We start from the raw sequence: 25,752 nt of genomic DNA, 5'->3' as shown, positions 1-25,752 counted from the left end.
TATTTTATATGTGCCCTTAGGCAAGTTAATTGATTCTTCTAGTCTCAGCATCCTCAGCGTGGTTGGATTAGATGGTCTTTAATATCCCTTCTATCTCTAAAATCTTGATTCTTTGATTTAAAATACTCTTTATACCCATGAAAGGGAAAATAGCAATCACAATGTGACATCTCAACAAGAGCAAAATAATATCCTTGAACTGACCACATGAAAGGCAATGCGATACAACACAAGAGGAAAAGTTGTAGTTATTTCTACCAGAATAAGGAAAGTTAATAAATGGAATTCCTTACTTCAAGTCATTAGCTAATCAGTGTGCCTATCTGTTATGTTTGTCCCTTCTCCAGTACTCACACATAGCCCCCAGCTGTTCCAGGGACCCTTGAGTACACTTAAGAACCTTCCCTTCCAAATGCTGTTAAGGAAAGCTTTTGACTTGCTAGAGCTCACTTGGGGATTTTCTTCACTTGACAAAGGAGCTAAATCAGCCACAGAAATATTTCTTCTATAAACCATATTTTTCAAAAAGTCACCAAGGAACAAGATCACTCAATCTGAAAATGAGTGTCTAGTCAATTCTTAGACTCAGGGATCAGATGGATGAGATTATTATTTCATGGGAGATCCTAAAAGGTAGCTGAGTGCCAAAGTGTTTTCACAGGGCCAGTGATATGTTTACTGTGTCAGCTGTGCTCTCTGTCAAAGCAATGATAGAGAGAATTGGGTCCCTTTTGGTTCTTTCATTTTGTATATAAAATGCTGACAGAGTACCACTGGAAAGTGATCAAGTATGCTTCCACTTGCATATTATAAGCAGTATAAATCTAATCTTCTGCTCTTTTTTGGCCTTCTTTACTCTCATTCACATGTGTAACTGAGACAGACTTCTATAAAGAGTCATTATGTAGCAGCAATTATATCTTTCCAAAAGGAAAGGAACAGGAAGGGAACCAGTTAGTTCAAGGACCTCAACAGTCAGCCTACCTCCTTTCGTTCTGGCCAGGTGAATTACACAGTCAGTGCCAAGCCATGAAGGATGCAACTTTTGGAGAGCAAGTCTAGGAATGTGCTAGATGTTCCGTGAATATACATTTCAAAGTCATCTTAGTGTCAAAGTCCAGATATCTGATCAGAAGTGTATGCTGGGAGCAGGATGAGGCTTCTACTAGGCAAAGCAGCCAATGGCATCCATGTAGTGTGATTTATTAGTACTATCCCTAGTTGTTCCTGCTCTCACACTCCTGAAAATACTTTGCCTTTTGTATACTAGGCAGTTAGGTGGACCGTTTCATAGAGTATTGATCCAGAAGTCAGGAAAACTCATCTTCAAAAGTTCAAATATGGTCTCAGACACTTACCAGCTATGTGCCTGGGTAAGCCACTCAACCTTATTTACCTCAGTTTCTTCATCTGTAAAATGAACTGGGAATGGAAATGGCGGACCATTCCAGTAACTTTGACAAGAAAATTCCAAATAGGGTGGTGAAGATTCACAAAGAGTAATAAAACCTATTGACTCATTTTATCAGTTATTAACTTAACTTTATTATACTCATAACTTTATTAAATTTTATTTTTATTTTATTTATTAAACTTATAACTTTATTATAACTTAACTTTATCAGTATTAGGTTTATTTTCTAAGGTGATGGAGAAAAAAGAAAAGAACCAAAGAACCTATATGTTCTAAAATATTTATAGCATGTGATACCCAGTGGAATCACGTGTCGGCTACTGGGGTGGCGAGGGGAAGAAAAGAAAATGATCTTTGTCTTTAATGAATAATGCTTGGAAATGATCAAATAAAATATTATAAAATTTAAAATAAAATAAAATAAAATATTTATAGCAGTTCTCTGTGGTGGCAGAGTATAAGAAACTGAGGTGATGCCCATCAATTTTGGAGAATGGCTAAACAAGTTGTGACATATGGTTATGATGGAATACTGCTATGCTATAAGACATGACGAACAGATTGACAAAGGTCAATTAAAAAAAAGAAAAACAAGGAAAGACCTGCATGAATTTACTAAGAGTGAAATGAACAGAACCAAGAGAACATTATATACAACCAATGAAATATGATTTGTGTATATTCACCTCCAGGGAAAGAATTGACATATAGAAATAAGACATAGTTTTATTTATACATATATGATTTTTGTCAAATGATACATTCTCTAATGAGGGGAGTGGAAAGAGGGAGTAAATAGGTTATTTTAATGTAACAAATAAACAAATAAGTAATTTTTTTCCAAGACTCAACAACAATATATTGTCAGTTAGTTATTTGACAAGCATTTATTAAGTGCTTACCTTACTGCTAGGCATTGTGCTGGTATACAAAAAAAAATAGAAAAACATAAGACCCGCCCTCAAGGATCTCTTATATCTCTTATTCTAATGGCAGGAACATGCAAATAATAATAATAATTTTAAAATCACATTATAATAGCTGACATCTATCTACTGCCTAGTACAAGCCAGGTCCTATGCTAAATACTTTACAAATATTATCTCTTTTGAGCCTAACAACAATACTGAGTAGTAGGTGCTAATTATCCATCCTACAGTTGAGGAAATTCAGCACAACAAATAAATAATCTGAGATTGATTTGAACTCAAGTCTTCCTGATTGGAAATTCAGTACTCTATTCCCTGTATCGCCTAGCTATTGACAGCACTGTTTACATTGCTCAACAACTATAGACATTAAAGATACTTATGAAATAATCAGAAGATAACCTCAGAAGAAAAACGCTGAGGGTAGGGGGGGGGAAGAGAAAGACAACATAAGACAGAGAGATTGAGACAGAGACAGAAAGATAGAGCCAGGGAGACAGAGACAGAGAGAGACAGAAAAACAAAGAGACAGAGACAGACTGAGAGAGACAGAGAGAGACAGACTAGGAAAGTCCTCTTGCAGAAGAGGGGATTGGAGCTCAGGCTTGACAGAAGTGGAAAAGTCAGGAGTAAGAGTAAGAAATGAGAGCATCCTAAGTTTGGAGATAGCCATGGAAAAACGCATGGAATCATGAATTGGAGTGCTATACCCAGCATGGAGACTAGATAGTTAAGTATGGGGAAAATAAAGCATAAAAAAGTAGGAAGGCAAAAAGGGACCAACTTTGGATAACTTTAAATACCAAAGAGAATTTTATATTTCATTCTGGAAGTAATAGGGAGCCACAGAAATTTGTTGAGAAAGAAAGTAACATGTTCAGTTTGGACTTTTAGGAAATTCACTTTGTCATCTGTGTGGAAGATAGTATTGAACTCTTTGTGGAGCTACCCCTTTATCTATATCAGTAAATTTAGCCTTCCAGAAGACTATACTATGTTTAAGATGCTCTGTCAATCCATGCTCATAAAACTACAATTTATAATCAAAGGGCACAGTTGGTTGAATCAAGAGTCCTTTGGACACCATTAGTGTGTTCCTTTAAATTTGTCTACAAAAAAAAAATTAAAAGAATTATTTTGTCTTCTCTGCCATTGCACTGTGGAAGGAGAACAAAGACAAAAACAGAACAATTGGTGAATCTTCTCTGAAGGACCAGAGATGACCAATTTCCCAGAACCTACTTGAACTTTTTAATGCCACTGTGGACATGACATCATTTAGTCAATCAGTCTAGTTTCTCTATAGTTTCATCAAGCTATTTGAGGAGCTATGAAGGAGTATTATTTATTTTTGTGTAATGTTTCATTCCTTTACACAGTGAAAATAGGTCATGAAGTATAAGTCACTGAAAACATCATGACCTATATAAACTGTGATTCCAGTGATTCTGAGTCTGAAAGAGAAAAACTTTAACACCTAAGCTTTTTGCTATCCATCCATTATATCATAGAATCTCATCAAAAGAGTTGCTGTTCAATTATTTCATTAATGTCCAACTCCTTATTATTCCATTTGAGATTTTCTTGGCAATGATACTAGAGTGGTTTTCCCTTTCCTGCCCCAGCTCATTTTACAAAGGAGAAAACTGAGGCAAACACAGTTGAGTGACTTGCCTAGGGTAAACAGCTAGTAAGTGTCTGAGGCCAGATTTGAACTCAGAAAGATATCTTCTTGCTTCCAGGTCCAATACTCTATCTACTGCACCACCTAGCTTTCCTAACTAAGAGGTTAAGAGGACTTAGTTTATCAAAGATTCCTGAATTAACATATATGCTGGGTTACTTGTTCATTTTGTATATCACCAGAAGAATGCAAGTTCCTTGAGGACAGTAACTATTCAGCTTGTCTTTTTTAATTCCATTTCTTTACATATAGTAAGAACTAAGTAAATGTCTGCTAAGTTGAATTTAATTTATGGGATGCCAGAAAGGTACCCACTGGGCTAAATTATCTCTTTCATCAAGGCCATAGAAGACCTGAAGTTCTAACAAGAGATAAGAACAAACACATATAAATTTAAGTATAAAAGGGACCTCAGAGATTATCCAATTCAAGCCTTGTATTTTACTAATGAGGAAAGTAAATGGAACCCAGAAGGTCCAAGTTCACATGCAAGAAAGCAGCAGAGCCAAGAAATGAACTGTGGTTCTAAGATTCCAAAACTCTTTCCACTTCTCCCTTCTGCCTCCTGATCCTTTTTTTGTTCTTTATTTCTATAATTCTATGCCTCTGGGCCATTTGAACAAAGATCCAGTCTTAAACCATCTGGAATGATATATGATATTCCATTATCATATGAAATGACGTCAGTTTTTATTTGAAAATTCTATTTTATAATGTCATGGTATATGCGATACGGGTTCTGTTATCTTGAATTCCAATGATTTTTCCCTCAAAAATATTAGCTAACATCATCTATACAAATGTGTATTGAAAACTATGACAAAAACTCTGCTTCCATTCCTTTATGTACCTTTAGTCATGGAGTCATGTTCTATAACCTGTGCCAAAGCCAAGGTCAGAGAATCACTTTTATAGATTGAAGAGTTGTAAGAAAATTCAGTTATTCCACCCATTATTCAAAGTATGAATCATTCTATGTCATTTATATTTTTGTTCAGTCATTTACCTTGCTTTGCTCTTCATGATCCCTTGTAGAATATTTTTGGTAGAGACAGTGGAATGTTTTTCCATTTTCTTCTCCAGTGGATTAGGCAAGCAAAGATTAAGTGACTTGTTCATGTCATACATACAGCTAGTGAGGTTCTGGGGCTAGATTTAAACTCAGGTCTTCCTGACTCCAGGCCCAGTGCTCTACCCACTGAGCAACCTAGATGCCTTCTGTATTGTTGAAATATTCCACACACAAATGATTCACTTTTAACCAAGCAATCCATTTATATTCAGAATGTCTTAACTGTTCACAATTTCCATTTTACCTTGTGCCAAAATCTGCCTTCCTAAAACCACTTATTAGTATTACTTCTATCTTCTGAAGACATAGTAAAATACCTAATTCTTTGTCCTTCAAATATCTGAAGATGGCTAATGTGTCCCTGGTAAGTCTATTCTCCAGACTTCACATTCCCAATGTCTTCACTTAGGTTTATTTTATTATATTTGAAATTTTTGTTTTAATCAAAACTCCTTCTCTTCCTGTACAGCATTTCATACATCATTTTTATTCAGTAAATCTCTAAATTAATTAATAATGTCTTTAGATCTTAAAAAATTTACTCCTTAAAGTAGACCTCTAGCAGAAAAAAAATATATTACAGTGTGCATTAATCTCAATCAAAATACAAGCCCTTCTATTATTGACAGTTGTTAAATGACACATCAGCCTAGAGACTAAACATAATATAACCCCAACCAAAATCACACAAATCACAAAATTTTAGAATTTGAGATGAACTTAGAAATTATTCACCATAAAATCTACAAGTCAGCAAACATTTAGGCCACACCCACTTTGCCCAGTTTCAGTGAACATTTATTAAACAATCAATAAACAAATGTTTCTTGTACCTATTATGTGTCAAACACAATGCTAGATTTGAAGAACACAAAGGCAAGATCCTATGGGAGGTAAGTGGTTCAGTGAAAATGAAAAATGACTGAATGACAATGAAAGCAAAAGCAAAAGAATTCTTGTCCTCAACAAGCTTACATTCTATTGAGAAAAAAAATATGAATGCATGTAAGTAAATACATGATAGAGTGACTTGGGATCATCAGAAATGTAACACCAATTACAGGCATGACAAAGCCTGGGAAATGTCTAGTCAGTCTTGGGTTCAGTTTCATCTTTAACCACTTTAACATTAGATAAGATACATATAGACTACCGCTTTAATAGCATGTAATAATCTAGATAACGTGTATTTTTATCTACTGCACTTTTCCACAAGGAATCTCAAAGAGTGATTATAGATTTCACTGAGGAATGTATTATTGTGTTCTGCAATGGATTGTGTAATTAGTTTAATAACACTGAACTTTGTCAGGAAATTGGTATCTACATTCATCTACCCATCAACTACTGGAATTTGCATTAACATTCTTCATGACACTGAAAAGCAACTTAGATCAGAGATTTTTCAATCATTTGGTCTTATGAACCTTCTGGCAATCTGGCAAAGTCAATGGTTGTGATTGATCAGTCATTCTTTCAGTCAAGTTGACTCTTCAAGTCTCCATTTGGGATTTTCTTGACCAAGATATGGAGTGGCTTGCCATTTCCTTCTCCTGTTCATTTTACAGATGAGGGCCTGAGGCAAACTATGTTAAATGACTTGTCCAGGATCACCCAGCTAGTAAGTGTTTAAAGTCAGAGTTGAAGACAGGAATGTGGGTTTTCCTGACTCTAAGTCCAGCACCCTATATCCACCTACCTTCTCCATGGAAGTTTATTGAAATGTACAATAAAAGGCATTAGATTACAATGAAAATAATTAAATTGTAATCATTGAAATATAGACATCAAAAATAATTTTATTTTGCCATACATTTGTTTTCTAAGTTGATTTGTTTATTACATTAAAATTAATTCCCACTCTCCTTGCATTAGAAAAGGCATCATTTAACAAAAAGATATGTATATATATGTGTGTATATATATATATATGTATGTATATACATATATAACTGTATCTTTCTTGTTTCTATTCACCAATTGTTTCTCTTAAGGTGAAAATAGAGAAGTCATTCTTCAAACAATATTTCTGTTGCTCTATATAATGTTCTCTTGATTCTGCTCATTTAACTCTTCCTAATTTCAAGTAGATCTTTCCATGTTTTTCTAAAATTAACCTGATCAACATTTCTTAAACTATAGGTATATTCTATCACAATAATTTAGCTATCACCCAATTGATGGGCATTCCCCCAATTTCCAGATATTTGCAGCCACAAATAGAACAGCTATTAATATTTTACAAAATAGAGGTTCTTCAAAATATATATTAAAAATAAGTTCATGGACCCATTTAAGATCCATGCCTAGATTAGAGGTACTGGCCTGCAACACCAGACTACAACCTGAACCAGATTCAAATGGAATTTGGAAATATTTAACAATATAAATAAAAATAGAATAAAATACAAATAAAATTATATTTTAAAACTTAGTCAACATATGGCCTACAGGTTAAAGTTTTCTGTTTCTATTTGAGTTTGCAACTGTTGTCTTAGATAATCAAAAGTTTCCTTATTTGATGCCTAACATCACACAGGCCATAAAAATAAGTCACAATTAGCACGTTAAGATTTGCAATATGCTTTTCTCAGTCACTATGTCAAGTTGATTGTATGATATAGCCATTTATGGGTCAGAAAACAAGTTCTGAGAAATAAATTATTTCTATGTTCACAGAATTAATAATAACATTTGAACTTATGTCCTGACACCAAATCTAACACTCTTTTCAGTAGACCTTTTCGGATAAAATTGCTACTTAAATCTTGTCTATTCTTTTGTAACATTGTCCCTTTAAGATATATTGAAATTTAATTTTTTAATTTCTTTTCAATTCTTTTCCAACTGTGTTTTCAGGTACTTGTATAACATGTACCCAATAACTGTGTATAATTTCCATGAGTATTTTGTTATTCAAGCCATTCTTTCTGATTTCATCTTTTTTAAATGCCACTGCCACTTCCTTATGTAGTCCATGAATGAATGATCATTAGGACTGCGCGTGGTCACTGCTAACAGATCACTATGGAAACACTGGTGAATCTACTTTTTCATATGTATTTCCCTCGTGCAAATATCACTGACAAACATCAATGTAAAGTGCTATGTAAGCTTGAATGAATGAGTTAATTGGCTTAGCTGGGCATTGGACCAAGGTCTCTACAGGCCAATTTTTTTCTTAAAATATTTTTCATTTACTTCAACATTTTTAAAAAATTTTCCTAAAACATTTTTCATTAAACTTCAGTTTCCTTATATATAAAATAGAGATAATAATGACACCTATTTCATCAGGGAATTTTGATATCAAATTAAATAAATATAAATGTATAAATATACATGTATATACACACAAACATATATATATACATATATATAATTCAGTACAATTTTAAATCACTATATGTGGCTGTTATTACCATTGTGAAATGATACTACTGGTTATTTTCATCTGCAATATTTTGTTTGTATTCCAAACCTTGTTACTCTTGGGAATATATTGCTGTTTTGCAAAAATATAGGGTTGTTTATTTGTTTGTTTAGCAAAGGTAGCTTTTTAGCACTTCTGCCTCCTTATTGTGGTTAATATTTTGTATTATTGATCCCTCTGGGATTCTAGTGAACCCCTTCTCAAAATGACATTTTTAAATAATTGAAAAAATAATAAATTTCAATAAAAGGTTAATGAAAATGAAGATGTAGTGGTTTTGTTTTTTTTTTTTTTACCAATCAAGTTTCATGGAAAATCTATTACTGGATGCTATGGCAGTCTGTGTTCTCCAGTTTAAGAACTCCTGGTGTATTCATTTCTTTTGCTAAACTTTTCCTTATTTACAAGGTTTACTTCAATATTAGGACTAAAATGGAGGGACAAATATATTTAGAAATGATAATGGTAGGCATATAACATTTTTAACAAGAATACAAGACAGAAAGGTGACATGATAAAAAAATAAAATAAAGTAGAAGAGGAATAGGAAATTAACCAACAGATCTATAGTTAGAGGAAGGTTTTTTTTTTTTACAAAAAAAGGAATAGAGAGGTAAAATGAATAGTTTTGATTACATGAAAAAATTCACAAATGAAACCAATATCATTAAAAACATGCACTGGTGGAAAGTGCCTTTGTATCAGATTTTGCCGATAATGCTCTCTTTTTAAGGAATTGATTCAAATCCAGAAGAATAAGAACCATCCTCCAAATTACATGGTCAAAGAATATGAATAGGCAGGAAGAAACCTAAGCTATCAGTAGTGATATGAGAAAAAAATATAATTCAAGTCACTGATAATTGCAGCAATACTAATTAAAGGAACTCTGAGATTCCTCATAGCCATTAGTTTGACAAGACTGACAAAAAGGAAAAAAATTAATGTTGGAGGGACTTCAGGAAAACAGGTACACTGATGCAATGTTTGTGGTGCCAACAGTGAATTGGTAAAATGGTCCAACCATTTTGGAAAGAAACTTGGAATTTTATCCAGAAAGTTATTAAACAGTGGTTATCCTTTAACCTAGCAATTCCAGTATTAGGCTTATATCCCAAAATGATCACAGAAAAGGATACAACATACAATAATGAATACTAATAGACTATGTGTTTGTGTGTCTATGTATAATTTTATGGTTAGCAAAGAGTTTTATATATGTTAACTCATTTGATCCTCATAACAATTATTAGATAGGTGCTATTATTGTCCCCATTGTGCAGATAAAATAATATATATTTATGGATAAGGAAACTGAGGCCCAGGAAGGTTAAGTAACTTGACCAAGACCACATAGCTAATATATTTGAACTCACATCTTCCTGAAATGAATTCCTTTATTCATTGCACTGACTCTTTTCTGTAGTAGAAAATAGCTAGAAATTTGTGAGGTGGCCATCAATTGGAGAAGGACTGAACAATATAAATGTAATGTAGGTGACTTATTGCACATAAAAATGATAAAGATGATTTTTAGGGTAACATGGGAAGACTTGTATGAATGGTTTCATAGTAAAAAGTACTATAAAAATAAATAATTTTAAAAATGTAAGAGCCCTAATTAACACAACGTATCTCTGCAATTTCAATGGACCAGTGATAAAGCTTGCTTAAGCCTCCTCACAATAGAGAACATGATGGACTCAGGCTGAAGATTGTTTTTTGGTTTTGGTGGGGTTCTTTTGGACAGGTCAAGTGCAGGAATATGTTTTGTTTAGTCACAAAGTGATTTAAGAATTCAAAGGTAAAAAGAAGCTAATGGATAATGGATTTGGGCACTCCATTACCCATGGATTTGAATTAGAAACCTCATTGTCTCTCAGTCTACCACTATTTTTCAAAATATCTTCCCTCAAGTCTTTCAGAATCACACCTGGCCATCCTGGACCTCACGCAATAAAAGTTAACATGCAAACACACAATACTACTATTAGTGAAGATGATACAAATCAACAATAAAAGATACAATTTTCATTTGGGAAAAGTTCAGGGACCACAAGACTGATATACTATCAAATTACGACTTTATGTTTAAATCCAAAAATGGATATTTACTCAAAATAACTCCATTAAAATTTCCTCTGGGCTTGCACCCCGAGGCAACTCTAGGATTTCTTTAACTCAGAATTCAGTTTACTGACCCACCTTTTTCAACCTCTCCTCCCCAGCTGACTTCATGTGAATATTGCATTCCAGCTGGCATCTAGCCAAAGAGCTGGCCGTAAATAAATGTGTTGCCTGCCTGGCCAGCAATGCAAGGGAACATAACATTAACAGAATTCCTTGCTCTTTCTAATTTCATTTTACTTTGGTGAATTGGACAACTAGAGACACTAAGAATGATGCTTAAGATTCTAAAGAATATGGCCAGTAAGAAATCTGGAAAACCGTTTCCATAAAGTATTTATTGCCTATACTATTAGATGTGCCAATCCTAGTAATAATTCAGATTCCTTTATTGAAGTATAGCATAACATTAATTAATATCATATTCTGTACGGACACCTTGTCTCATGGAGTCAGAAGTGAGAAGAAAATCTCCTAGTTGAAGAGAGTGGAAGGGACATGGCATTTTCCTTTTGCCTGAAACTATGTCTAAGCAGCATAGAGATCACACCTATGAAATGCTGCAACCACTCTGGTTACAGAAATCATAGTTTAGAAACAGAAGGTCATAGATTTAGAGTTGGAAGGGAACTTAGAGGCCAAAGAGTCCAACCCTTTCACTTTGTAAATGAGGAAACTGAGGCAGAGATAAGTGACTTGCACAGGGTCAGACAACTAGTCAGTATGTGAGATGGGTGTATGGGTATTCAGGGAGGACTGACACCTCCATTGTGAGGGCTTGCCAAGTCCTTTCCAGGGCTGCTTTTTGGACACCTTTGGTGTCCACCTTTCACCCAGCTCTCACCTGGGACTCCAAAAAGCTTGTAGCAAGGGCAATAACCACACTCTAGTAAAATAGTCTTGGCATTCTGATTAAATCAGGTTTAGTGTAACTGACAGGCTTCAAACCCATCAATGAGTTAGGGAAATGTCTATCCCAGCAAAGTTTTTCTTTGTGAAGATGGCAAATGACAACAATTTGTTCCAGTGATTAAGAAGGTGACTGAAGAAGGCACAATGGAGGGCTTAGAACTTGGTCAGACATCAAAGGTACCAAGGTCATCCATTGCATCCTGGGCCATCCCCAATCATCCTGACTTGTCTTGTCACTGGATTTCAATGACTCTAGAAGAGACAGTGAGGCTGACTACTTTGTGCCATTCTGCCTCACCTAAATTCAATCACTCATATGTCAAGACAAAAATAAAGGATGAACAACCATGGGAATTAGATGTTATTATTATTCCAGTTTTATAGATGAGGCAGGTGGAGAGAGGTTTAACAATTTGCCCAAGGTCGTCCAGTCTATAAGTGTATGAGGCTGGATATGAAATCTGATATTCCTGAACCCATGTCCAGTAATCTATCCTCTGTGCCATCTTGCTCCTTAAGGGCAGGGATAACTTCATTTTTGCTTTTGTAGCTCCCCTGGGTAGTACAATGCCTGGTTCATAATTGCTTTTAATAAATGTTTGTTTCTATAAGTTATCTGTTTTCTTTCATAACTTGATGTACATAGGAATATGTATTGTATGATAACACATGTACAACCTGTATCATATTATCTACCATCCTAGGGAAGGAGAGAACATGGGTAACAAAATGTCAGAAGTTATTATAAAAATTGTATTTATATATAAAATAAATAAAATACATACATTTGGACTCTGAAAAATAAGTTTTTTAATTAACAAAATTGATTATGGTTTTCTTTATATATAGCACATTCTCTTACTAGATTATAAACTTGTTGAGAAAAGAGTTAGAAAGAAAATATTTCATTTATTCATTCATTCATTCATTCAAGATTTTTAATAAGCATTTACCCACTATTTGCAAGTCTTATGTGATAAGGAAGCTACATGTATATATTCATAAGTAGTTATTGTTGTTGTTTAGTTGTTTCAGTTTTGTGTGACTGTAAACCCATTTGGGGTTTTCTTGGCGAAGATACCAGAGTAGTTTGCTATTTCCTTCTCCAGCTCATTTTACAGATGAGGAAACTGAGATCAACAGGGTTAAGTGACTTGTTTGGGGTCACACAGTTAATAAGTGTCTGAGGACAGAATTGGGCTCCAGAACTTGGATGTTAGAGCCTTGGATTTTTAGTTGTGGGAAGTCTTTTGCCTTTCTTTGCATCCTCAGGAATTAGCACAGTATTTTGTACATAGCAAGCACTAAATAAATATTTATTGCTTGGCTAGTTTGATGGACTTCACATCTACCCCAGGGCCAGTCCAACAACACTGTTCTAGCCAATTTTATCCTATGCCACCATAACCTTTCATTTCCCATGTCTCTTCTCCAAGTGGAATATTAGAAGATGGCAATATCATCACACAAATCCTTTGGGGGGGAAATGATGAGTAGATCAGACTACCTTATATTTCATCCCACAAGAAAATGTTTAAATGGTGAAGTAATTAGGTATATTAGATTCCCAGTGTTTTTCCTCCCATAATTCTGATAGAAGATAATCTTAATATTAAACATGTGACCCTACATGCAACTGAAATTCATTTAACTCAATATTTTAAATAATAAAACATTTTAATAATAATAAGGTAAACATAATAAAATTTTCAGAAATAGTTTCTTGTTCTATTTTGGAGGAACAAAGGGAAATAACTCCCCCTCTATATTTCAAACTATGTCTTTAATTACAGTGTAAATAAGTTGATCCTCTAAGTATTGACACTCTGTAATACTTAAGGAAGAATAAAAAGAAATAAAACCTCCTTTTTTTTAGGTCTATCTTCTTCTGGGGAAAAAATAGATTTTCTTTTTAAACAGCAACAGCAATAAATAACATGTTTGTGTTTTGCTCAGATCACTCCTTAGCAGACTTATGATTTCCTTGTAAAAGTCACTGCTTATGGAGGGGTTCCCCAAACTGAAATAGCCTGATTCCCTAACATTTGTTCAAAGTTGAGAATGGAATGGCAAGTGGCCACATTCTTCAGATTGTGTAATTGAGTGAAATCGGGAATTTAATCCCCTAGCAGATGACAAGTTCAAGGATGACCCTGTTTTAACAAAAGCCCAGTTGGAACACATAAAACCATCTGAATCTGAGTTTTCATGTGAAACTTTTTGGAGCAGCAGGATTAATGAATGTATGAGAATGTGTCCTTGGATTAGAATGCATTCCTGCAGAATGAGAGTAAGAAATATGAGAGATATTAGAAAGGAAACAAGTGCAGCATTGTTAATTTCTTGCTATGCAACTGAAGCACTTGAGGCAAAGGGCTCATATGTGACTTCAGTAGTGGCGAATTTTCTCACAATGCACCTGCATGGCCAAAGACACATGTAAACAGTTCATGATTCTGCTTAGAGACAGAAAAAAACTCATAAGCTACCATTAAAAGCCATTTAGTCCTATTCTAAACACTGAAAGGTTTGCCTTCTGGAACTAACAAGATCATAAACTTAATTTGACTCCCATTTTGAACCAGCCAAGTGCTCTAAAACAGAGTTATATAGGAATAATTTTAAAATAATAAACTTCAAAGAATTTCAGATACTTAAGAAAAAATAGTTTTTGGTTAAGCCAAGTAATTTGGTTGTAAGAAATTATAAATGAAGGTTAATGTTATATAGCTGGTATAGAAAAGAAACCTCTTCATTTTCCATGAATCAATCAGCATAGTTGATGGGAAACAAGCAATTTAGATTCCTTTTTTATCATAAAGACAAAACAAAATTCGATAAATGGTAAATTTTGGTGAGGTAAATGACCAAACAGTACAAGGGTTGAATGTACCATTTAGTTGTTCTATTGGGGATTTTCTTGGCTAAATATCACTCCAGTAATAAAAATGCAAATGTTTACACTCTGGGACAGCAATGCCCTAAAGAATAGAAAAAGAATTATAGTGAATAATTGGAAGACAACAGATACTGATATTTTCCCAGTGCTGTATTCTTCTTTCAGATCAGAAAATATCACACCTCACTATCCTGTGCTTCTGAATTACTTGGCCACCTAAAGATATGGGACCAGGAGCACTGGGTCACATTTTGCAAGTATAAATACTTTTTTATTTTATTATTATTTTAAAATAAATTTACTAATCCCTTTGAAGATCATCATAACTGAGCTTCTCATTTGGATTTTTGAAAAGAAAAACAATTCCTTGAAAATCTAGTTTGCTTTTTTTTTAATTTTATACATTATTTTATTTGGTCATTTTCCAACATTATTCCTTGGAAACAAAGATCATTTTCTTTTCCTCCCCGCCTCCCACCACCCCTCCCATAGCCAACATGCTATTCCACTAGGTATCACATGTGTCCTTGATTCGAACCTATTTCCATGTTGTTGGTATTTGCCTTTGGGTGTTCATTTAGAGTCTCTCCTTGCTTTTTAAAAGCAAGAAAACTTACACTTATAAATACTCATAGCAAAACATTCTGCTAGTAGCAGAATGCTAGAGAAAAATGGATGTGCATTAATTGAGAAATGTCTTAACACATTTTGGAGAGTAAATGAAAAGAATATTATTTTGACAAAATAACAAGAATTCAGGTAACACTGGAAATCTTTTATGAACTGACACCTGATGAAGTAAAAACAAATAAAATAACAGGAAATCAGTATACAAAGTAACTACTGCATACTATGTAACTACAATGATTGATCTTGCCCCAGGGAAAAGATGAAGAAATAGAAATATGCTTCTTTTCCTTGGAGAAGTGAGGGTCGATGGATGCAGAATGTTGGATATAGTGTTAGATGTGGGCACAGTATTAATTGACTTTGCTTAACTATGAATCATTTTTCTTTGTAATGAAGTCTGATTGTAAATGTAAAGTTAAAAGTGATTGTAATATAAATGGAACAATCTTTATATATCATTAAATATTTATAAAATTAGTAAAAAGATTTGTCTAGTTGATGTCATAATAAAATGCCTTTCCTTTTTTTAAAATATAATAGTACCTTTTGAACTTCTAAACACCTAAAAATTGTTATTGGGGGGAAGGGAGAGAAGTTATGGCCTTCTCTGGACTTAGGGCAGAAACACAGGTGGGGATGTTGATAAACTTATCCTGACTGCAGCTGCTCTTTGTGGTGATGGGAAAAAATCTGTTCTAGGGATTATGGGAATATATTGTAATTGTGCAGCCCAAACATGCATGACAGTTGAAAAATAAGGGACAGCCATATAATTTGAGGTTGCAATTGCAGGTTTTCTTGAATCTTGCACTCAAACACAATTCTTTGCTAAGTTATACTCTTCCTCATCAAGATGATTCCAGAGAATTCGCATTTAAGCTGTGCTGTAGAGGTTCAAATAGTAAATCATACTCTTCATTCCAACTGTGACTTTATAATGATTTGAATTATGCTGCAATCTTGTTCCTGACATTTTGAAATCATACATGAAGATCCCAACTTTTAGCCACCGAAGACATTTCATACCACAATATGATACGCATGGCTGGCATAAAGTAATACTATATCAACATTTTTCAAGCAGAAAGCAGTTGATGTATTTTTTCCCCCAAGGCAGATGTTTTCCAGATTTGCTATTGTCACTCATTAAGAGAGTAAGAAAGACTTACTTGTGTGAGTTATGATATGGTAAATATTGAATATGACATCTCACCCATAAAACACTATGGATTTCTCAGATAATTCATTTTCTTGCTTTAATTGTTTCAATATGACTCTTTTCCCTCTTTCAATTCATGATTGCTTTATTAGGTCTATAGAACAAAATGTAAGTAAATTGAGTAAATAAAGGCATATTATATTTTTTTAAAAGTCTGCCAATAAAACCCACATTGGGCACCTAATTATTGATCCCACAATGGGAAAATAATAATAAAGAAGGATATTTGTATGTATAGTATCTTCCAGAGTTGTGAGTCTTTTGATGCCTACTGTGGATTCCAATAATGCCTATATTTGGGAGGAATTCTGTGCTCTAGACTCATGTCATCCCATTTTTGAAAATAACTAGCAGTGGCTATTATCTCTGTTTTCTCCATGAGTGTAAGCTCAGTTTCTATAAACAGAGCACCTTGATAGCAAAACAAAAAGAATGAGGATGTGTAAAGTTGGAAGTGTGAGGATGTGGTTTACTACTAGAAACTTAGTCCAAGGCCTAGCTGGCCACTTTGGATTGTTATAAAAATATAATATAGAAAGGGGAAAATATCCAAATGCAGAAATGTATTTGTAGTAGCTCTTCATGTAAAGAAAAAACTGGAAACTAAGGGAGTGCTTATTACTTAAAGAATGCCTGAAAAAATTGCAGTAAATATAATTAATGGAATACTCTTGTGCAATAAGAAATGCTGAAAGGGATAGTACCAGATACACTTGGGAAGATTTGTATGAACTGATGCAGAGTGAAGTAAACAGCAACTAAGGATCAATTTATATTATAATGACACCATTATGAAGATAAATAATTGTTTATTGTAAAGATATAGTTGAAGGACTAAAGAATGCTGATCAATGCAATTCTGGTCAGTCATAATTCAAGTGGACAAATGATGAAATAGACTGATAATCTACTGACAGAAAGGGTTAGTCTCAGGGTACAAAATGGGACACATTTTTTTGGATGTGACCAATGTGGGAATTTGTTTTGCATAGCTATGCATATTTTTATAAGAGTTTTGTTTTTTGTTTTATAGTTCTTTTTTTGTAAACCCTTACCTTCTGTCTTGGAATCAATGTTGTGTATTGATTACAAGGCAGAAGAGTGGTAAGGGCTAGGCAATGGGTGTTAAGTGACTTGCACAGGGTCAGACAGCTGGGAAGTGCCTGAGGCCAGATTTGAACCTAGATCCTCCCATCTCTAGGCTTATCTTGCAGAATACTCAATCCACTGAGCTACCCAGCTACCTCCTATAGTTCTTTTTCAATGAGAGGAGAAAGGTGAGAGAGAGAAAAATAGATTTTTGTTTATTAAAAAATTAAATTTTAAAAAGTAATGTGACTTTGTAGTGCAAAATTTTATTCATTGACTTCAATAATATTTTAAAGCTAAAACACAATCCCTAAAACACATCTGTCTTAAGAGTAACATTCTTCAAGATAAGCAAGAGAGAATTTCATAACTGAATGTTATCATTTAATAAAGTATGTCATGTATTTTTCAAAAATATAGCAGGATTTTATCTTCCTTTCTCCTGTTTCTTCGAAGTTCTTAACTCACAGCATCTCTTGAAGAGGGAGAGGATCAGTTTCCTGTAACTACAACCAAAATCTCTTTTTTAGTAGCTCTAGGGGTCACTAGAGGGTGAAAGGAGATCCTATTTTCCCACAGAAGTTGAGCGCGCTCACTGTGTAGAGTTCACAGCTGGCCTTAAACTCAGGACAGACTGTGGATGCCAAATTCCAAATCTCCATGAAGTAGTAGGAGAGATACTACAAAGTTAACACATGAATATTCCAGGAGAGAAATAAAATTAAAACACAAGAATAACTATTGTCAAAACCTTTAAAGTGATTGCTTTTTTAAATATGACATCACTGAAACAATTGATTTAAAAATTATACTTTGACTATATATATGCAAGCATATATATATATATATATAATTGTATATGAAATTCTCCTTCATATCCCTTAGGTATAACAATTTTTAAAAATCCATTAGATTACTATGAACCTAAAATTAGAGATGGTTTTGGGTAGATTAGTATAAACCGATACTAAGATGCAACACTGATACTACAGTCCAAATGACATTAGGTGGCAGAGGGGGATAGAATATTGAACCTGGATCCAGACAGACCCAAGTTCAAAGAATACTTTTAGTTTTTTAACTCTGTGCAAGTCATTAACCTCTGAGCCTCAATTTCCACATCTGTAAAATGGAAATAATAATAGCATATACATAACAAGATTGTTATGAGACTCAAATGAGAAAATAACTAGCATTTAGAGAGCTTCAAATTTTACAAATCCCTTCACAAATTATCATCTCATTTTATCTTTACAATCTGTGAGAGGTAGGTGCTATTTTTAGCCCCAATTTATAGATGATAAAACTGAGGCAATGGTGAAGTGACTTGTCTAACATCAAACAGCTAATGCATGTTTGAGGATAGATTCAAATCTGTTCAAACTCCCAGCCCAAATTTCTGTCCAATGTACCATCTTGCTAAAATGAGATGATATATGCAAAGCACTGTCAAAATTAAAGTACTATATAAGTGCCGACTATCATTATTAGTATTAGCATTTAATTATTAGTATTATATCCATGAGGAAATGGTATAGCAAGAAGAGCTGTGAATCACTAATCTTACATAATAGGTTCAATCAGTGGCACAATGAAGAATGAATTACAGAAAACGAGATCTCCAAATTTGGAAACTTTATGTTTTTCATTCCTTCTCCCCTCTAAAATCAAAAATGCATTTCTCTATAAGGTAGCGGGTCGGTACTGTTGATTTGTCAATGACTGTAATGGTGCTGATGGAGAGAGGTTGCCTCTCCAGGGGAAAGGGCTTTTGTGGATGGAGATCAGTCCCTTGAAAGGGAGCCAGAATAAACTGATAGCTAGGACTGATTAGGGATCCCAGATGTCCCAGTTGACATTTCAAAGCAGATGGGCTGTTGGGGCCTGAATCAAGGGAAACTTCTGATCCTCTTCAAGGAGAATCCACAGTCCAGTCTATGCTGTGAGTCTTCTTTGCTTGATATTGAGGCATAAGGGGCTGGGGACATCTTCCTGTGCTGAAAAATTCTAGTGATGGAAAGAGGTATAAGCACCATAGAGAAGATGCCACATCTGGAATCTTCTGATACAACTCATTCATGCATTCAAGACAGAGTTATTCTGGCCCACATCTGATTGATTTTGGCAGCAATGTAATCTGAAAACCAGGGAGAAAGTGTCGGCTCTAGAACTGAAAAAGGACTGCTTGAATTAATCAGGCTTCCTGACCACCCAGGATGCTTCCAATGGATGAGAATTTTCCAATTTGGTAAAGGCAATGATGACTTCTTTTCAAAGAAATCTCAGCACAGCTGATGATGAAATGATGGTACTGTTCCATAGAATTTCAGCAGAAGAACCTTATGCCAGATTTCAATCTACTTATGGCAGATCTGGGATTCAAGTATTTGAATTGAATTGATCTTAGAGTGGAAGATGTTTTTAGGAGAATCGATGACATAATTTTCTTCTCTCATAATCTAGGCTTAAATTTCTGGTGCTTTTTCAAGAGTGGGATGAAGAGAAAGAAGAAAAATACTTGAAAGATTTGAGATTAATTGCATTTTTATGAGTACAAAATATAAGTAGTTGACTTTGATTTCATCTAGGTGACCAAATAACTGAGTTCTAGTCTTGCCTTAGACAATTAAATATATTTGTAACCATAGGCAAATCATTTAATATCTCTGATCCTTATGTTTCTTGTTTGCAAAATGGAAATAATAGCATCTCAATCTCACAAGGTTGTTGTAAGAGTAAAATGAGATTTAAAAAATTTTTAAACCTTTACTCTATTAGAATCAATACAAATTTTCCTCTCAAGGCAGAAGAATGGCAAGGGCTAAGAACTGGGATTTAGTGATTTATGTAGGGTCACTCCACTAGGCAGGACTGAGGCTACATTTGAACTCAGAATCATCCATCTCTAGACCTAGCTGTCTATCCACTGAGCCACCTAACTATGATATAGCATATAATATGCATATGTATTATGAAGATTAAAATTAACTCCCCATCCGTGACTATTTTTAGATCTAATCACCAAAAGTGTAAACATCTCACTTAGTCATTAAGTGGGAGGTCTGTGACCCATGTGTGCAATAGTGGGTGATGAATCAGAATTAAACTAACTGCCCCTGGGCAGTCTTAAAGTAAAGCTTCAACTGTGATTGGTAGACATTAGGGGAAATTAGGAGAAAACACAGGAAGTGATGCAAAAGAAGCATCTTTAAAAGGAGCTCTCACTTCCTATGAGGGAGAGTTCTTCATTCTTTAGAAATGGAGCCTGGAGACAATTCTTCATTCTTTGGAGTGAAGGCTGGACCCGAGACACTGTTCCTGGTGAGGCTGTTCTAAAATCTCTTCCTTTGAACTGACACATGGTGAGTGAAAAACTGACTCTTAACTGTGGAATTTTCCTGAAAAAACTAACCTCAGGAGAGACTTACCTTATCCTCTCTCTGATTTCTTATTTCACTCTTTCTACATTTTGTAAATAAATTGTAAATAAATCTCTTTGGAATAAATTAAAATTCCTGGTGACCACACTCTTAAATAAACCAGTCCAACCCTTTAAAAATTAACCTCTTTTCCCCCTTATAGTATATATTTATAAAACTGTACAAATCTTAAAGATCTACACAAATATTATCTATTGTTAGTTGTTTTTGAAAAAAGAAAATTTGTCTTCATTTAAGATGGCACTTTGAGCCATGTTGATAAAAAAAGAAAAATTATAAATTAGTCAGAGCTTGCCTTCAGCATCTTTCAACTTTCCCTTTAGATAGATAGATAAATGAGAGTGAGACAGTCAGAAACAGAGAAAGAAGAGAAAGGGGAAAACATTTATTGTCGTTGCTATTCAGTCATTTCAGTAGTGACTGACTTCATCTTCTCATTTGGAATTTTCTTGTCAAAGATAATGGAGTGGTTTGCCATTTCCTTCTCCAGGTTTTTTTTTTCAGATGGAAAAAGTGAGAAAAACAGGGTTAAGTGACTTGTCTAGGATAACACAGCTAATAAATATCTGAGGCTACTGAAGCTGAACTCAGATCTTCCTGACTCCAGGCTTGGTACTCTAGCCATGATACCACCTTGCTACCCTATAGAACATTTATTAAGTAGTCACAAAGTTTCAAAGTTTCAGCCTCTGTATTAAGTACTGGCGATACAAATATAAAATAGTAAAACAATATCCACTCTCAAAGAGTTTATACTCTTTTTGTTCATTTTAATTTTTTCTTTATTCCCAGTCCTTTTTTTAGGTTCATTGGTGAACCCTCTCTCTCTCTCTCTCTCTCTCTCTCTCTCTCTCTCTCTCTCTCTCTCTCTCTTGCTTTCTTTCTTTTTACTTTCTTTCTATCAAAATACCCTATTTTACATTCCAGTGGAGGAAGATTAAGCTTAAAGAGAAGCAAGCAATGATCATGGGGCAGTTGTATGATGTAGAGGAAAAATGAGGCCAAGTTGTTGCCATGATGAAAGTTCACCTACCAAAGCCATTGGTTACAAGAGAAGATTCTTGGGTTCCTATGGAAATCAGGACTACATGTAGAATTTAGTGTCTTCAAGCCCTGAGCTCTCCTTTTGTAGTACACTTGTACTTTTGGAACACCCCATAGTGTCAATTAAGTCAATCTTTTCCACCTCTTTTCTACTTCAAAATGTGCTCTCTCGCTATAATAAAGCACATAATAAACTTTCCACAAAAGGGTAGATATCTAACAAGAGTTTAATTGATCATTTCTACTAAAATTATTTGCAATTTAATAGAAAGCCACACCTTAATCCAAAAGAAGAATGGACTTAAAATGATAGGATTTCAATTATGTATCATTTTCTCATAAGAAAAGTAATGTAAAATAAAATGAGAAAATATTTCTAAAAGCCTTTTTAATCCTCATCGTGCTATATAAATGTCATAAATATTATTAGCAAGCTCATCTAGGATGCAACTTAATCAATTTACATGTAAGGAGAGGGTTATCATTAGGAACTTCTTACAACATTCTAGATTCTAAAACAGCCCATTTAATGAAGAATATATATATATATATATATGTCAATTGTATGCATCATTAGAGAGTTAGGAGGAATGGCTTGTAGTCCTGATTCCTATACCACCTAGTCATGAAAACAGATCTCAAAAGTCCCTTCATACCTTAGATTCTATGATTCAATGAATTTATTTTTCAATAATTGTCTCATACATCATAAATTTTCTTTCTTTTCCTGAAGTTTTACTTAATTAGCAGTAGAGACATGATGCAGAAAGTCATTTTTCCAAGTGAAAGATTAGCCAATGGCTTCACAATGGACTTCTTGACACCCACAATTTCCCCATCTGTAAGAATTTCAAATTCTCAATTTATGGGAGTGGGAGCTCCAAGAGTACCCAAAGGCAATTTGTTATCACATTTGCATATTTAATAAAGGATGGGACAGGATAGGATAAGATAGAATCCCTTATATACCTTATATAGTAAACCTTAAAGCCCTATATAATAATATAATATGATATAATATTGTGGGAGAGTGAATGCTGGTTCTCACCCAAAGAACTGCAGCTCAGACCCATTCATCTGAAGACACGAAAGTGTTCATTTAAGGATGTTACAATTAGTTTGAGCAGTATGGTGGAAATAGCCCAGGGTGGTGGAATGGTGCTACAGGGATAGAATTGCAGCTTCCCCCAAGGGGATTCGGGTTGCTGGATTTATTGAGGGTCTAGGGGATTTCCTCCTCCTATCCTTAGGATTTCTCTACCCTCCTTCGGTTTATTCCCCCTGTAGGAGTTCCAGGGACATTCCAGTCTGAAGTGAAGAAGGGTTCAGGAAGGAGTACAAAGATCCCCAGTGTACCTGTGCAATGTTCCCTCCTGTGTCTGGCTTAAGGTCATCTGTTTGGCCCTTCAAGATTACTTGGTTATCTTTTCTCAGTCTTGCAAGTTCCTATCAACTGGAAGAAAGTCATAAGATAGCTTAGGTGTTTCTCCCTTTGTCAGGCAAAATGTCAGACAAATCCTTATCAACTAAGAGAAGGGAAGAGGGTTGAAATTGACATTCTACTTGGAAATATCTGCTAAATAGTAAAAAGAATAAGATCTTAAAGTACCTTTTAAAAACGGAATCCAAAGCACTGTTGAAAGCAACATTTCTCGCAACCACATCAATATGACATGATGTAACTAACTACAGTGTATATTTTAGAGACAGGTAATAGTGTTCTCCCTTTTTTACAGCTGGAAAAAAAAAACTGAGACTGAATTCAAGCAATTTCCCCAAGATTCCAAAGCAAGTAAGTGTCTGAGTCAGGATTTAAACTCAGATATTCCTAATTCCAAGTGCCAACACTTGATCTCCTGTGCCACCTAATTTACTCTTAATGGAAAAGCAATGAATTTGGAATCAGATGACTCAGGTTCAGATGTGGGTTCTACTGGCAAGTCACTTAACCTTTTTTTTTTTTTTGGACTTCAGTTTTGTGATCTATAAAGTAAAGAGATAAATGTAAAAGATCTCTAAGGTTCTTCCTAGCCAAAGGTGTGCCAAAGATTTAACAACTGGCTGTCCAGAAAAGTAAATACAGACAAGATATGCTTTTAAGTTTAGTCTGCACTATTAATATTTTCCATCACTTTTTAAAGCCTATAAATCAGCCAAAAAATAAATCAGATCCTGATTTGTAGTATTTTCAGATTTCCAAGGTGTAAATACACTGAAAATGTGTAAAAATCAATTCTTACTATGAGGTTAGAGTGATCTCCAGCACACCCTTGCTCCTATGATCCTCATAAGACATTTATATAATACTTTCCAGAACTCAAAGACGACCATCTAGTCCAAATTGCACCTAACCAAGCAACCCCTCTACAACATTTCTTATAAGCTTAATAATGAAGACTTCCAGTAAGAGTGAGGCTCACACTTGTGGATGAAGCATCTCGCCTTTAGACAGCCCCATGGATAGGTAATATTTCCTTAGGTTTTGGCAGTTGGCATTTTAGCAGCTATAACTATTACCCCTTGTACCTAATTTTATTCTTGTGGCTAAGATTGAATCTAATTTCTCTACCACTTGCTAGGCCACCTAACAGTTGTAAACAATGACCATGACACAAAATCTTATCTTTTTATCATCATTTGGCAAGTTGCTCTCAGCTTTTTAACATCTCCTTGATGTTTCATCTTGTCAAAGCCTTCCCTAAAATGTCGTACCAGAACAGGACACAGCAAGGCAGAGGTTGGTTGGATGGGCAGAGTATGATTTCCAACATCTTGAATCTTGTGTCCTTCTTAATTTGTCTTAGGTTAGTATTGATTTCTTGGCTATCAATGTCACTCTGTTAACTCATATTGAGCTTGAAATCTTACTGAGATTGAAAACTTTCAAGGTGATTTTGTATGACATCTCATTCTATCCTTTTAATAAGGGAGGTTGAGTATCCCCATTTTTCAGGTGATAAAACTGATGTTCTCTTCACTAATGATACAACTGTCCCACAAATCTGAGGTTTCTAACTCCAAGAGCAAAATCACAAAGACAGAACAATGGAAATCTTCTCAAATTACTAAATATAAGAGTTCTCTATCACTCTAAAAACACATTTTTATCTAGGAGCCCCTTGCTTCCATCTGGCAAAGGACTGACAGAAAGGACTCCAAGATCCAAACTTTTACATGGTCATAAGGCACATGGCTCACACAAATTCCTAAAAGGAACCATATGGCTGCAGGTGCCATAATATCAGGTGAATGCTATAACTTTTAAGTTGTTGTGATATCTTGACAAGGCAATCCTTGGAAAAAAAGATTTTGCATGTTATATAGTGTAGATCCTTGGAAATTTTCCTGTTGATGTAGAAAGCCCTGTATGCCATTGATACTTGGCAAATGTGTCCAAATCCATTCTCTTAGGCTACGCTTTTTAGGACCTTCCTAAGTAAGACACTGGATATCACTAGAGACAATACAAGCCCTCAAAACAAGCCATCTGTGCACCTGCACCCAGCCCTCTGTTTTGGCAGCTCTCGTACACAGCACAGAAGCAGCTGTGCGAATTCCCACCCAACCCTACCACCCTGGTAGGAAATATTGATCCATATGTTAAAAGAAAAATGTGAGTGTTTATGAGAGAGAGAACCAAAAAGTCAGGATTAGTGGGAGCTTGACATAAAACTAATCCAGCTATTCCAATCACTTTACTTCAAGTACCAAAACATGACTGTCTTCCTCTAAAGTTAATAGATAGGCTATTATTGTTACCTTGGCACACATCTGATATGCAAAGATAAGTAGTAAAGATCAGGAGTCCTTCTCCCATGATCATGATATCCCAGATTAATTTCTCAATTCATGTCTTGTCA

The sequence above is a fragment of the Monodelphis domestica genome, chromosome 3 (genome assembly GCF_027887165.1).
Source record: "Monodelphis domestica isolate mMonDom1 chromosome 3, mMonDom1.pri, whole genome shotgun sequence".
NCBI lineage: Eukaryota > Metazoa > Chordata > Mammalia > Didelphimorphia > Didelphidae > Monodelphis > Monodelphis domestica.
Note: the sequence above shows the minus strand (reverse complement) of the source record.